This window comes from Sinocyclocheilus grahami, unplaced genomic scaffold, assembly GCF_001515645.1.
Source record: "Sinocyclocheilus grahami isolate Dianchi unplaced genomic scaffold, SAMN03320097.WGS_v1.1 scaffold48.1, whole genome shotgun sequence".
Taxonomy (NCBI): domain Eukaryota; kingdom Metazoa; phylum Chordata; class Actinopteri; order Cypriniformes; family Cyprinidae; genus Sinocyclocheilus; species Sinocyclocheilus grahami.
In genome coordinates, this window is record NW_015505227.1 from 2,929,621 (window position 1) to 2,943,513 (window position 13,893).

The 13,893-nt window shown below is 38.2% G+C and overlaps 1 protein-coding gene across 1 annotated transcript in view; it reads right to left on the bottom strand.

Moving 5' to 3' along the window:
• LOC107582961 (interleukin-3 receptor class 2 subunit beta-like) overlaps nucleotides 1-2,553 on the bottom strand; it is a 16,824-nt gene extending 14,271 nt beyond the window's left edge. Inside the window, exon 1 of the mRNA XM_016268984.1 lies at nucleotides 2,474-2,553. The gene's annotated coding sequence lies outside the window, so the exon portion shown is untranslated. The remainder of the gene's footprint in view (nucleotides 1-2,473) is intronic.
• Nucleotides 2,554-13,893: the final 11,340 nt, after the last annotated feature.

The following is a 13,893-nucleotide window of genomic DNA, read 5'->3' on the forward strand; positions in this document are numbered from 1 at the left end:
GTATTCCCTCAGCGACCAGCACGGATCAGCTCCAGGCATGACGAAGCGGATATCGTCCTCTTTTGGAAGACCAAACAAAGTAGTTTCGCTTTCACAACGAAACACAGCGCCTTCAGGACATGGCTGCAGCGGCAACAATACTACAACGAGAATAAAAGTTACGCCTTCTTTCTTTGCGTGAACATTTGGGCGGCGTTATGCAAATCTTCCCACATAGTGAGGTAGATATGTGGGGGCGTGTTCGAACGAGCCATTTTAGGTAGGTGTGGCTGACTCTTAACTTTTATAAAGAATATCTCTTTGGATTTGAAACTTTAGTCTTTGCAAATTTACAGATCTTCTTTATGCACCAAGAGCTTGTAACACTCCAAAGAGAAAGGAAAAAATGAAATCGCATCATATGACCCCTTTAAGAACAAATGTGACAACAGACATCATGCTGTTATAAAAGCAAACGCAAACATATATAGGTCTAAAAAACACACCACAGACATGTTCCTGAGAATTCTCACTGGTTTTAAGCACAAAACGTCCTTTTTTCCCTCTCACGTGTGTGCGCTAACAAAAACAACACACATACACTTTTTTTCCCCTCATGAAAAAAACATTTGTAACTGAAAGCCTTTGCATGATGCAAACTTAGCAACCTTTAAAGGTGAAGTGTGTCTCATGTAATTTATGTGCCACCAAACAAAACTGTAAAAAGTATGTTTTCTAGCATGTTTCTTGAACGCTCCTCCCATCTGCCATTGGTCCGACAAACACATTGTTTCGCATCAAACACTTATCATTTGTTGTGTCTAGAGTTAGAAGTGTTTTAACACAGAAAATTACACACTTCACTTTAAAAGTAGTTATTTTGAAAGTGTCACAAAGCATCTAAAAATGAAAGAGACATCGCACAAAGCTGCATATATTATATTGCTTACTCTTTGTGACAAAAGCATAGTGACCTCCAGATCCATCTTTCAATGAAGAATTCAAAATCCACCTTTAATGAATGGAGCACTTCAAGGAACAGGTGCACATCTTAAAAAATACCGTAGATCTCCATGTAGCAGGTTTCGTACAGTAGCGGTAGCTATATAAAACCACTCCTCTGGGGTGAACCTGACCATCTACCCGTAACCCACTAATGGAGCTATGCAGCGTAAAAACAGACGTAGTACTGTATGTCGCACTACATTTTTCGCAACTGCCAGGAAACTGTAAAGAAAGGGATTTCCCTAAGCTTAAAAGACGGTGAGGGGCATTGGGGGAAAGAGATGTGGTCACACACAACACGTCCTGTTGGAAATTGACTTTAAAATGTGTTTAGTTTGTAAAAGTTAGTTCAGTTTCTTATGTTTTTATGTTGTTTTTTACGCTTTCATTTAGAGGTTGCACGGTGTATGGTAGGTGTGCTATGTTTAGCTGTGGTGAAGTACACGCGTGAACGTAGGTGAGTGAACTCACTGAAAGGGCAGAAAAACAAAAACAATTTACACATTTTCTCTGTGATGAATCTTGGTGGTCTTGACTTGTGCATGCACTGCACTGCACTGCACTACAAAAAAAAGTGTGAAACATTGCGACAAGATCAATTTACTTGAATGCAACTTGTTTTTGGGAAATGTATCTTTGTTTATTTTGTCTTTATTCTTGTTTTAAGCACAATACACTAAATATAGCTATATTTATGCTTAAAAGCAACATTTTTTACGTTTTTTTAAGTGTTTTATCATTTTAGGCAAAAATGTTTACATTAAGATTATAACAGTTTTTATCCTTTTTGGTTTCTTTTTAATGGTTAATAATCTGAGTATTGATCAACATAGCATAGCAGGGTTTTTATTTTCTTGGATTTCGAGATCCCAAACCAGACGTTTCCTAGTATAAATTTAGCTATGATTGGTTCCATTTTCCAGTTTTCAAACCCAATTTTCTGCTTTCAACATAGATTATTGAGATGATCTTTGATCCATATAAGAATCAGGATAAAGGGTTGGAGGTCTACAGATGCACTTATACAACAACTATATTTAAATGTATTTATTTTTGGGGGAAATTGTGAGATTACCACTTCATGACCACTTCATCAAAATTATCTTTTAAATGAATTAATATGTGTGTGTGTGTGTATGTATGTATGTATATAATCCCAAAAAGTTTTGTCTATTAATAGGCTGAGGTCCTTTTTTTCTCTTTGAATTGTTTGATATTTTTCACATTTCATCAACTCACTTAAATTATAATATATATTAGTGTGTTATATTATATACTTCCTAATAATTTTGTTGATATCAGCAGCTCAAAACCGACTATAGTATTTCATACTCTTACTCATGTCATACCATATATATTTTTGATTTCAGTCAGTGACTATTTATAATTTCAATAACTCAAAACCTACACTGAAAAAAAACACATTGAAAAATCATTGTGTTATTGAGTTTCATACTCTAAACATATATGTGTTTAAAAAAGTTCTTACCTGTATTTCTGTCATCAAGAAAGGCTTGTAAACATTCCATTCATCAGTGCTTGGTTAAAGTGAGTTTAACCTGGTCTGTTGCCTTCAACTTCAAATCAGTATGTTTTCCTAGTGTGTGTGTTTGAGGCTGTGTTCTCATTACTGAAGTGCATATGCACACATGAGATCATTTACTTGAAATACCCCAAAGCCAAAGTTCCTTTTTTTTCTTGGTTGGGTAAAAACATGAGTTGCTTGATCATCAGAAATAGTCTTTCCACAGGAACAGAGTTAACATGCTGCTGAATATGAACCAGAAACTGACTAATGAAGTCTTAATCAATACATTTTAATGACAGTATTCACCTTTACAGCATGAATACCACCATATAACAGAAAAGAAAAGTCACAGCTCTCAGAAGCATGAAAGAACACGTCTACACATGTATTCACACCGATAAACACATTTTCACACTTAAACACCCACATTCACTTGCTTGCATGCTAAGATACACCCATGAACTCACATATGCAGACTCAAATGCTGTACAAGCCTTTCAGTAAAAGGCAGGAGATCTTGGAAGTGTTTCTCTCTCTTTCTCTTCCTCTTTCTGTCAGTGCATCATGTATGTTTGTGCTTACATTAATTAAACTCTGCCCAGTCATTATCCAATCTAGTTCTCTTATATTTCCTTTATCCACACGTTTTTCCTTGGAGTGTGAACGACTTGGAGTATTCCTAAATGAAGACATGATAACCAAAAATGCTCAAAAACGCTTAATGTGAGCAATGCTAGTAATTCTGTTTGCATTAGAAAGTGACGCTTGATTGTATTTTTGGCCTGTTTAATTCACAGCATGCCATGGTATATTTTTTTAGTGAAGTGACATGTGGCCAAGTATGGTGACCCATACTCGGAATTAGTGCTCTGCATTTATCCATCCAAAGTGCACACACACAGCAGTGAACACACACACCGTGAACACACACCCGGAGCAGTGGGCAGCCATTTTTGCTGCGGCGCCCGGGGAGCAGTTGGGGGTTCGGTGCCTTGCTCAAGGGCACCTCAGTCGTGGTATTGAAGGTGGAAGAGAGCGCTGTACATTCACTCCCCCCACCTACAATCCCTGCCGGTACGAGACTCGAACCCGCAACCTTTGGGTTACGAGTCCGATTCTCTAACCATTAGGCCATATATATATACTGGGGTTGGACAAAATAATGCGAACATCCTTCATTATAAGGGTTAATAACATTTATATAGGCTACAATGAAAAAACAAAAGTTGCAATTATCCTTTTGTTCTTTATATTCTCTAGGTTGTATATCAGTGTAGTATAAATTGTGTAGTAGTGTTAAGGGCAAATCAAGGGAACCTGTTTAGCAGGTGTGTCTGTAACCTTAACAGCCCAATTGTTTAGTGTTTTAAGAACAACAGCCTTTATGATTATGACTGCGTTCACAAAAATTGGCAAAACTTCATCAGCGAAGAAGAATAGTAGGCGAAAACTGAAAGCGAATGATTGGGATCATCAACCAATAAGAAGGATTGTGTCCAAATAACACATAGCTACTGCATCAAACTTCAGTGTTCACATTGAAGACCGTTTCCACAAAAACTGACCACAGAGACAAAACCAACATCGATGAAAGAGCTGTAACTGATAAAACTTTAATAACAGATCCCATTGCTAAACTGCTAAAAAGATGGTGTCGTGATCATAAAACTTGGACAACTGCAGCACCAAGATGAACTTCAGCATTTGCCCTCTCCAGACAAATCAGCTGACTTGAAAATTATCAAAATTTTTGGTCCCACTTTATATTAAGTGGCCCTAATACCTGTGTACTTACATAGTAACTAGTTGTGAACGTAGTATGTAACCACAGTATAAGTACACATTGGTACATAGTATCTACAGCGGTAATATTTCTGTAACTACACACATGTAACAATCCTCAGAATGGTTTGTGTAAGTACAAATGTGTAACAGGACATTGGTAACAACACTTTTTCACTTCACTAAGTACTCATGTAACAGGAGTTATATAACTACATTTTGTAACAACAATATGTATAAGAGTAATTGGAACAATTTGATCCAGGGGGTGGAGATGGGTAGGTTTAGGGATATGTAAAGTGGGAGGAGTTGGATCTCAAGCTATACCAGAGTACTTACATAGTAACTCCTCAGGAACTGTCCACTTAAAATAAAGTGTAACATTCTGGACACCAACCACAATTTATATGTAAAGCCTAACTTACTGGCTGCTGCTGTGTAACATCAGAGTAATTACAAGGTAAATCTAATATAAAGTGTAACACTTTCTTTACCAAAAAGTGCTGTTAGTTCGGTTACACATTTGTACTTTCATTACCAAAAAGTGTTGTTAGTCCGGCTACACATTTGTAATTTCATTACCAAAATTACTGGATTACCATCCAGTGGGTTGTTACATATGTGTAGCTACACAAACATTAGAGCTGTCGATACTATGTACCAATGTGTACTTACACTGTTGTTACATACTATGTACACATCTAGTTACTATTTAAGTACACAGGTATTAGGGACACGTAATATAAATTGGGACCAATGTTTTTGGCCTAAATAACATCTGGAAAAGGGACTACCAATGAAAACTAGCCGTTGAGCTAATTTGGGTACATTTATATTTATGAATGTTGATTAATTTACTGTCTCCCCCCCCCCCCCTTTTAAACTAACTAAATAAAAAACAAAATAAAAAAAAAACACTGTGAGCAATTTCCCTTCTTCAACATTTCTAAAGCAACTGGCGGATGTTCTGATAGACGACTGGAGAATATTTAAAGGAGACTATTTTAAGAAGGTTGGAATCTGAATTAAAGGCAAAGTGTGGTAAATCAGCTTAATAATAAAGTATTGTTCGTATTATTTTTCTAAACCCTGGTGAGGTGAGGAATTAGAAATTAGATTGGGAAGGATTGGGAAATTGTTGCATGCCAGCTTTGACTTCTCATTACCCGCATAATTGCCAAAGCTCAATGCATTACTTAATGCGTGTACTAAGCACAAGACTATGGCCACAGAGTGCATGATTTCAGCTGATTCAAAGCTGTCGTCAGTATAAAACATAGCTCCATCAAGGAATTATGAATGAAATTTCAGCTGTAAAAATTCACTTTAAAATGCTGAAGCCTTTTGTATGCTTTGGTTTGTATGCTCTCTTATTTTCTGATGGCTGAATGCTTGCTGTTGGCCATGATCTGTGTATTAAAAGTTCACTCACATTAAAGTGACGTGAAACTGCAATGCTTCCTGACCACAAGGGACTGGCCATGAATGAGATACTGATATCTCTGCCACAAAAATAGTTCATATTGAGCTCAGGTTGGATGACAAATGGCAGCCTTCGTGAAATTTGTATCTACTGTACATGAACGCCGTACCAATTTTTAATCAGCATGTTTCAACAGAACCTTTCCAATGCCTTATTGTGAGAATTGCCCTGTTTTTTTGGAACACATATGTTGAGTGTTCCCCAGTTGCATTTATCAGATTTTTCATCATTAAAGTACACTGTTGGCTTTTAAGCCTTCTATGGAAATCACAAGGCAGGAAGCATTGTTGTTGTGAAAGATAGATATTGATGAAGCTCATCGTGCAATGCATTTGATCCTTTTCGCCATGCCATCACCATTTCTGGAACAACGATTTCAGATTACGTGACAAACGACAGCCAGTCTTTACTTGTACTTGTCGTGAGCATGACTGTCTGTCAGACCACATGTTAAAAAGAAAAAAATGAAAGAAGAAACTAAGAGAGATAGAGATCGTGTGAAGATACGACATACTGTACATTGTGGGGGGAAATGCGAACTCTTTCTTTACAGATAAACAGAATGAGCCTCTATAGAGCACAACGTTGTCATGAGTGAAAACACATCTTATAATATTTGAATCATAAAATTTTGTTTTGTTTTGTTGGCTTCTGTTTCATTAGCAGAAGAGACCTTGATCAGCATAACTTGTATAGCAGTATGTGCTTCACTGATGATGAGGGTGTGGATACACCATGTACACAATGCAGTAACTGTGACTACACTACTGTACTCGCCGTTCAGGAAGAGGTTTGTCTCACTTTGAAGAACACTTTGAAAAAAAACTCTAATGACACTAGGTGAAAATAGGGGAAAATGTGTGTAGACTTGATCAGAATTTCTGTCTCTCTGGAAAATAATGAGTGCAGACAGGAAGAGAACAAAGCAAAATATACAGTTTTGCTTGTGGATTCACAGTTTACTTGCTTTCAATTGCACAAACCGCTCGTAATATGAGCTCAGTACCTTTTAAACATCAGTCTGTGTCCATGCAGACTGGCCACCTGACCCTCCAGAATTTGCGTAAAACCAACTAAGACACAGCTAATTGTAGCCAACCATTAATATTTTTTGCATGCAGTATGCATCGGATGAACTGTGGATGCTCTGTGGCCATCATTTGATGCTAAAACTAGCGTGCATTGTAGCTAAATTCATTACTGAATGTCACAAACTATGTACCCAAAATTATTGGATCATTATTAGCAAACATGGATGCATACTTCAAAAATCTATAAAAAAACAGGACGCTATCTGGGCAATTTTGGCATACTATTTTCAATCAGCTATACCTGTATGTTGAACAAATAGTATTCATTTTGTGTATGATCATTATCTATTTTCTGACCACTTTTTAGTTTTGTGACTTACTGCAGTGTATATGCCATCTGGGTTTTTTATTCAGTCCTTTCCCATTCTGTGATGGATTGTATTCATTTGCAGAGCAGTTTTACCTTCTCAGAATCGCGCGTGCATGTGTGTGTGTGTATGAAAGTTTGCATATTCAAGCATTACTGATATCTGGATTCCCCTATTTCTAATTTAATGTTCGTTCGACTCAGTTGAATTTCACACCTTTACGCTTTGGCTGCTTTTGTGTGTGTTTTGTTTTTGGAGAGATAAATTAATCAAAACCCCTTTATCCGTATTCTTCTTTGAGTAGGATGCAAGCATTTGAATGTATTCTTTGTATATTGAGTTCAATAACTTTGCTGTTTAATAAGAAAGTCATTGTCTTTCTTTCACAAGGCCTTTTATAACACTTGTTAGTCATTTAGCTGCTGACACTACACGTCAGCGGAGAACTTGTGAATCTCTGACTGAATTCAGAAGAAAATGTGTCACATGCCCTTGAGTATAAATGTCTCTTATTGGCCTCTCATTCCCTTATTTTCCCCCAAGATCACTCTGTTAAACTCTGTGCCCTGTGATTAAATTTTTTCCGCAGAGCCTTGAATGATTCTCTCAAGACAGTTCTCTAGAAGGTTCGTGGTCTCAAGACTTCTTAACACGGTTTCCTGGTGACAAGTGTTGCATCTTTTTTCAGCGTGAACTCGAAAAGCCACAATAAAGTTAGAGCTTCCTTATTTTAATGTTTTTCAGGACCTTTCCCCCCCCCCCCCACTGTTAAACCTTCATATAGTTTATTTTAAGTTGTGCTACTCTAAAACCAGACGGTGACTCATTATGAACAGGTAGGATGGTTGTGTTGCTAAAAATTACTTTCACTTCATGTTAGGTGTTTTACAGGAATTGTTTTTGGAGTAATTTTGTGTTTATTCTAGACTGAACCCTAAAACAACACACTAAAGCATTCTACGCTACATAAATAGAGGGATTAAAGTCTTATACCTAAACCAACTCACTTGATTTATGTGGTGTAATGTGATTTAGTGTGTTGTTTTTGGAACTATAATACCTTGAGGTGTATAATAATATGAGAAAGCTCTTCATTAACAATCTGATGCCATGCAAGAATGTATCAAACTATGTGATAGTATCAAACAAGGAGAACACTTAAAACAATTGGGCACTGTAAAATGTCCACAGCTAGTGGATATTATGGATATGTTTCATTTGAATACTAGCATATAGCTTTCTCAGGTATTGTTGATGTCCTTGCGCTAACAAGACAAACCCAGACCCTTTCATTAAAAATGACTTGAAGCTGATCGAGAGTGATTAGTAAATGAAAGTTTGCCCCTATAGTGCCACCTGCAGTTTTTTCCTTGACATATCTGTTAATATTTTATTCTCAGATTATTAAATGAAGGTGTTCTGTGTGGAAAAAAATGTGTTTCTTATTCTTGAACAGAATGCCTCATAATAATGCAAGTGAACACATGCAGTTGTTTCCCGGCAGTGTCTTGGTAATAAGAAGTTCCTTAGAAGTTGCAATTTCTATATGATGTAATACTTTCAGAAGTGAGTCGACTTCCTGTCAGCACAGCTGAGGCAGATTATCTGGCTGTAAATTCTTTATTATAGTATTAGCACATTCTCCTGATTAGGAGAAAGGTTTAGTCATTCGGGACTTTTTTCTTAACCAAAAAGTGCATTTGTTTTGTGCTTTAAAGGGGACATAACACACACACAGTTTCTGCCAATCTCATGTTAATCTTGAGTACCTATAGAGTAGTATTGCATCCTTCATATCTCCGAAGAGCAGTGGCGGAGCTAGAGTTTTGTACATGGGGTGGCCAAGGCTAATTCAGGGGGTCCATAGACCATGACAGAAAATCAGTCAAATCAACTCCAACCTGGCATAAAAAAACGCCTGAATAAATTCTGCGATTGTTGATTACACTTTTAAAAATGAAAGGTTCTGAAATGTTTTTTGGCAGGGTATATGGTTCCATGAAGAACCTTAATATCCAAAGAAGCTTTCCATTGCACAAAAGGTTCTTTAGACTATAAGATGGTTCTTCACACTCAACATGTTGTAAATATTTTTTTCAGAAAAACGAGTTCAAGTGAGCTAAATTGTCTAAATTGAGCTAAATTGTCTGGTCCAGAACTCATTCCAGACTCAAATTAATATAAATAGTGCAATATAAACTATTAATAGTGTTGTGGTGTTTATTAATAAAAAATAAATAAATTAAAAAAAAACGTAGATCAGTCCTTTTATATATTATATTTATTTTAATGCTATTTTAATTTTGCGTGACTCAAAACTCTCTGAAAATCCTTGAAAATATATTTTTCACAAATATCACTTATGTCACTTACTAGTACAGTCATGTAGGCTAATGTACAGAAGATGTCACTTATTGAATTATTAGTTATTTAACAAAAGCAAAGTTCAGTATAAAAAAACTGCAATCATGTTTTAAAATGAAATAATAAAAAAAAAGTTCATAAAAACAATGCAAAATCTTAAAATATAAAAGTGCCACTTTGTCCCACTGTCACATAGGAGAGCACCTGTATGAATGGGTAGTAGAACTACAAAATGAGTATCACATTCGCGATTTAATAATAAATGAATGAGATTTAAAATTGTTTATGTAGAATTCTAATTCTAGGTGTTTATGTAAATGTTGCGTGACTTTGACTTGTTTTAATGGGTGTATGCTGAACATTGGAGTCGTATCCAGACACTGGAGCGGAGGGAGTTACCATAGAAACGGGGCGGCAACAGCAACTTACAAGCAGCAAAACTCTGGGTTTCAGCTCCCTAGTTCAGTAGTCAGGGCACTAATCAGGGAGTCAGCCATTTTAAGGGCTGTCTCAATCATGAAATCCTTCCAGTGCACTGGAACCTTCGCTAGAAAAATCCCACAATTCACCGCAAAAGGGAGCATATCACTATGTTCTCTTACCAGAGTTTTTTTTGTATATTTCAACATAAACACACATTGCTAGACAGGCAATCTAGTTAACATTTATAATAATAATAATAATGAATTACATTTATATAGCGCTTTTCTAGGCACTCAAAGCGCTTTACATTGTCAGGGGGGATCTCCTCATCCACCACCAGTGTGCAGCAGCCACCTGGATGATGCGACGGCAGCCATAGTGCGCCAGAACGCCCACCACACACCAGCTTACTGGTGGAGAGGAGACAGAGTGATGAAGCCAATCAGTAGATATGGGGATTGTTAGGAGGCCATGATGATCAGAGGCCAATGGGCAAATTTGGCCAGGATGCCGAGGTCACACCTCTACTCTTTTCAAAAGACATCCGGGGATTTTTAATGACCACAAAGAGTCAGGACCTCGGTTTAACGTCTCATCCAAAGGACGGTGCTTGTTGACAGTATAGTGTCCCCGTCACTACACTGGGGCATTAGGACATTAGGCTGAAATGTTGTAAGAACATGTAAAAGAACAAAGTGTTTAAAGTGAATAAAAATCATATCAAAAAGAGATTGGTCCTGCCTGTTGTTGATTAATTACAGACGTTGTACGTAGTCATGTCACCGGAAATTGAGTAATCACTGTCCCAATGTGCAGTGAGCCAGGCAACTTACCAGCGACCGAATTTGTGTACACTATATACTGATTCACGAGCTAGGGAGCTGATTGAGATGCTCCCTCTGTCTCTCGCTGTTGTTTTCATGGCTTTCAGGTGAGTTTAGTCCCTAGAATCACACAAATAATGCACACAACTGTTGTTGACACTTCTCTTACTTGTAATTGCTTCTGTTGAATATTTATTTCATAGAAATGGTTTAGAGTCTTTGAAAAAGTCAGTGAGCATCTCAACCATTTTCAAAAGAGGTAGGCTAACTCTATATATTGAGTTCATGTTTATGAAAGTTTGGACTTTTAAGCATCTTTATGAGAGGTTTTGACAGGTTTGTAAAGGGTTTGCTGGAAGTTTGGCAATGGTTTATTGGAAGTTGGCTAATTTATTTAGCCTAAAATATGAGCTATAGAAATGTAGGAAACACAGGCGAGCTGAGAAAGACATGAGTGACAACCTAAAACATGAATTCTGTTATCTTAAGAAATTATTTTTTGTATATTCTCTCTCTCTCTCTCTCTCTCTCTCTATATATATATATATATATATATATATATATATACAGTGGTGTGAAAAGGTTTTTGCCCCCTTCTTTAGATGTTGTTCTGGGTTCTTTTCTGACCTCTTGGATGAGTCGTCGTTATGCTCTTGGAGTGATTTTGGTTGGCCGGCAACTCCTGGGAAGGTTCACCATTGTTCCAAGTTTTCTCAATTTGTGAATAATGGCTCTGACCATGGTTTGCTGGAGTCCCAAAGCCTTAGAAATGGCTTTATAATCCTTTCCAGACTGATACATGTCAACTGTTTTGGTTCTCATCTGTTCTTGAATTTCTTTAGATCACGGCATGATGTGTTGCTCTTTAAGCATGCTTCACTTTGTCACACAGGTTCTATTTAAGTGATTTCTTGATTCAACAGGTCTGGCATTAATCAGGCCTGGATGTGGCTAGTGAAATTTAACTCAGCTTTCTAAAATAATGTGGTTAATTGCAGTTCTTTCATGATTTAACAGGAGGGGGCAATTAATTTTTCACGTAGGGCCACGTAGGTTTGGACAGCTTTTTTCCCTTAATAAATTAAATCATCATTTAAAAACTGCATTTTGTATTTACTTGCATTATCTTTGTGTAATATTAAAATTTGTTTGATGATCTGAATCTTTTAAGTGTGACAAATATGCAAAAAATAAAAAAAACAGGAAGGGGGAACCTTTTCACACCACTTTATTTATATATATACACACATACATAAATGCCATGTTTATTTAAAGGAAACATGCTAGAGTGGAAGTGAAATGCAGAAAAGAAAATTGTTTATGTATATACATAAACCAACATAAGCCATTTTCTTTTCTGCATTTCACTTCTGCTCTAGCTTGTTTCCTTTAAATAAACCTGGCACTGCATACTACATTTTGTTGGTTCAGTGACAAATTGCATGTTATGTTTCTAGATTCTTCTATGCTGATGGCCGTGCAGCAGAGTTGGAGTGAACCTCCTGTCGGACAACATCTCTAAGGTGCTATGAACCATATGACTAGTAAGTAAAACCTCAAACATACACTACTGCCCCGATTTTTTATGTTTTTGAAAGAAGTCTCTCCTGCTCACTGCTACTGCATTTATTTAATTAAAAATACAGTGAAAACTAAAATATTATCACAATTTAAAATACCTGTTTTCTATGTGAATATATTTTAAAATATTATTTATTTCTGTGATGCAAAACTGAATTTTCAGCATCATTACTCCAGTCTTCAGTGTCACATTATCCTTCAGAAATCCTGATATACTGATTTTCTGCTCAAGAAACAATTTTTTGATTATTATCAGTGGTGAAAACAGTTCCTCTTCAGGAACTCGAGCTGCTTCGGAAAACGCTAGGGGAACGCCTTCTGTGACCACGCTCTGAATAACATGTGAAATCAGTCCAATAGCTGAGCGGGACGTCAAGGGCGGGTGACGTCATGACCAGGAAGCTATAAAAGCATGTGCGGCGGAGCCAGCGTCAGCTTTCTGTCACTCAGCGAAGCGCTCTATGTGTGTCAGTCATATTTATTGTTGTCTGTCAATTGTGAAAGTCTATAAGCTCCAGCTATGTCTAAGCTCATGCAAAGACAGCATTTCAAGGGCGAGAGCAAACCACATGGTGGTTGTGTGTTCCTCCCTGCAAAAAGCCACGTTATATCACGAGTGGGGACACACACAGCCTGTGCATGGTTTGCTTGGGAGTGAAGCACAGTTGTTACTGCCTTGCTTCGCTCTCAGAGGGCTCTCTTTGAGGAGGGAGCCTTCACTAGCGTTCCTCGCGGTGCCGGCCCCGCTATCACCGAGGCGGAGAGGCAGCTGTGCTCGTGGGTTTCTCGTATGGATCTGCTTCCTAATCACCAGATCCGGCGTCCACTCTCGGGGTTTCGGAAGCCCGCGCTGTGGTCCTTCCCACCGGGGAGAGGGCGCGACGCTCCACCTGTTTTTCTCCAAGGAGATTGATACGGAGGGCGTCAAAGAGCTCGCCAGTTGCTTGAATGGCTCGCGCGCAGCGCATATATTACATCATTTCGGATTTTGATGTGATTCTTACTACACTAGACCATATTTGCTCGTCTGGTTGTTTGATTGCATTTAATTCTGAGGAATAAAATTAAGTATTTGTCTGACTAGGAGAAGTTAGATATACAGGGGCTCTTGGGATATAAATTTCTCGAGTGAGAGCGCGCGTTAACCTCTCTTCCTCTGAGGAGGTTGAGGCCGTTAGCAGGGGCTGTTGGGCGGAGCAGTCCCAACCCACCATGTTCCAGCCCCTCATTCTGGGGGCCTCACTTCTCATACTCCGCAGAGTCTAGAGTCAGAGTGGCGCTTCCAGGCCGAAGGCTTCTAGCAGAAGGTGGGTCTGCGGACCGTCATTCTCGCTGGATAGTCTTCGTCGTAAATGTCCTGACGCCTAAGGCCTAGGACTTTTTGAGGGCCAGCTCCCTCTGGGGAAGAGCGGTGTACACCACATTACACGGTGCCCGTCTCTCCTCAGTGCCCTCAGGAGGTTGGTCTGCCAACCCTGCCGTGTTCCAGGGCGCAGCGGTCTCCGGCGAGCGCTTCTCTCAGTTA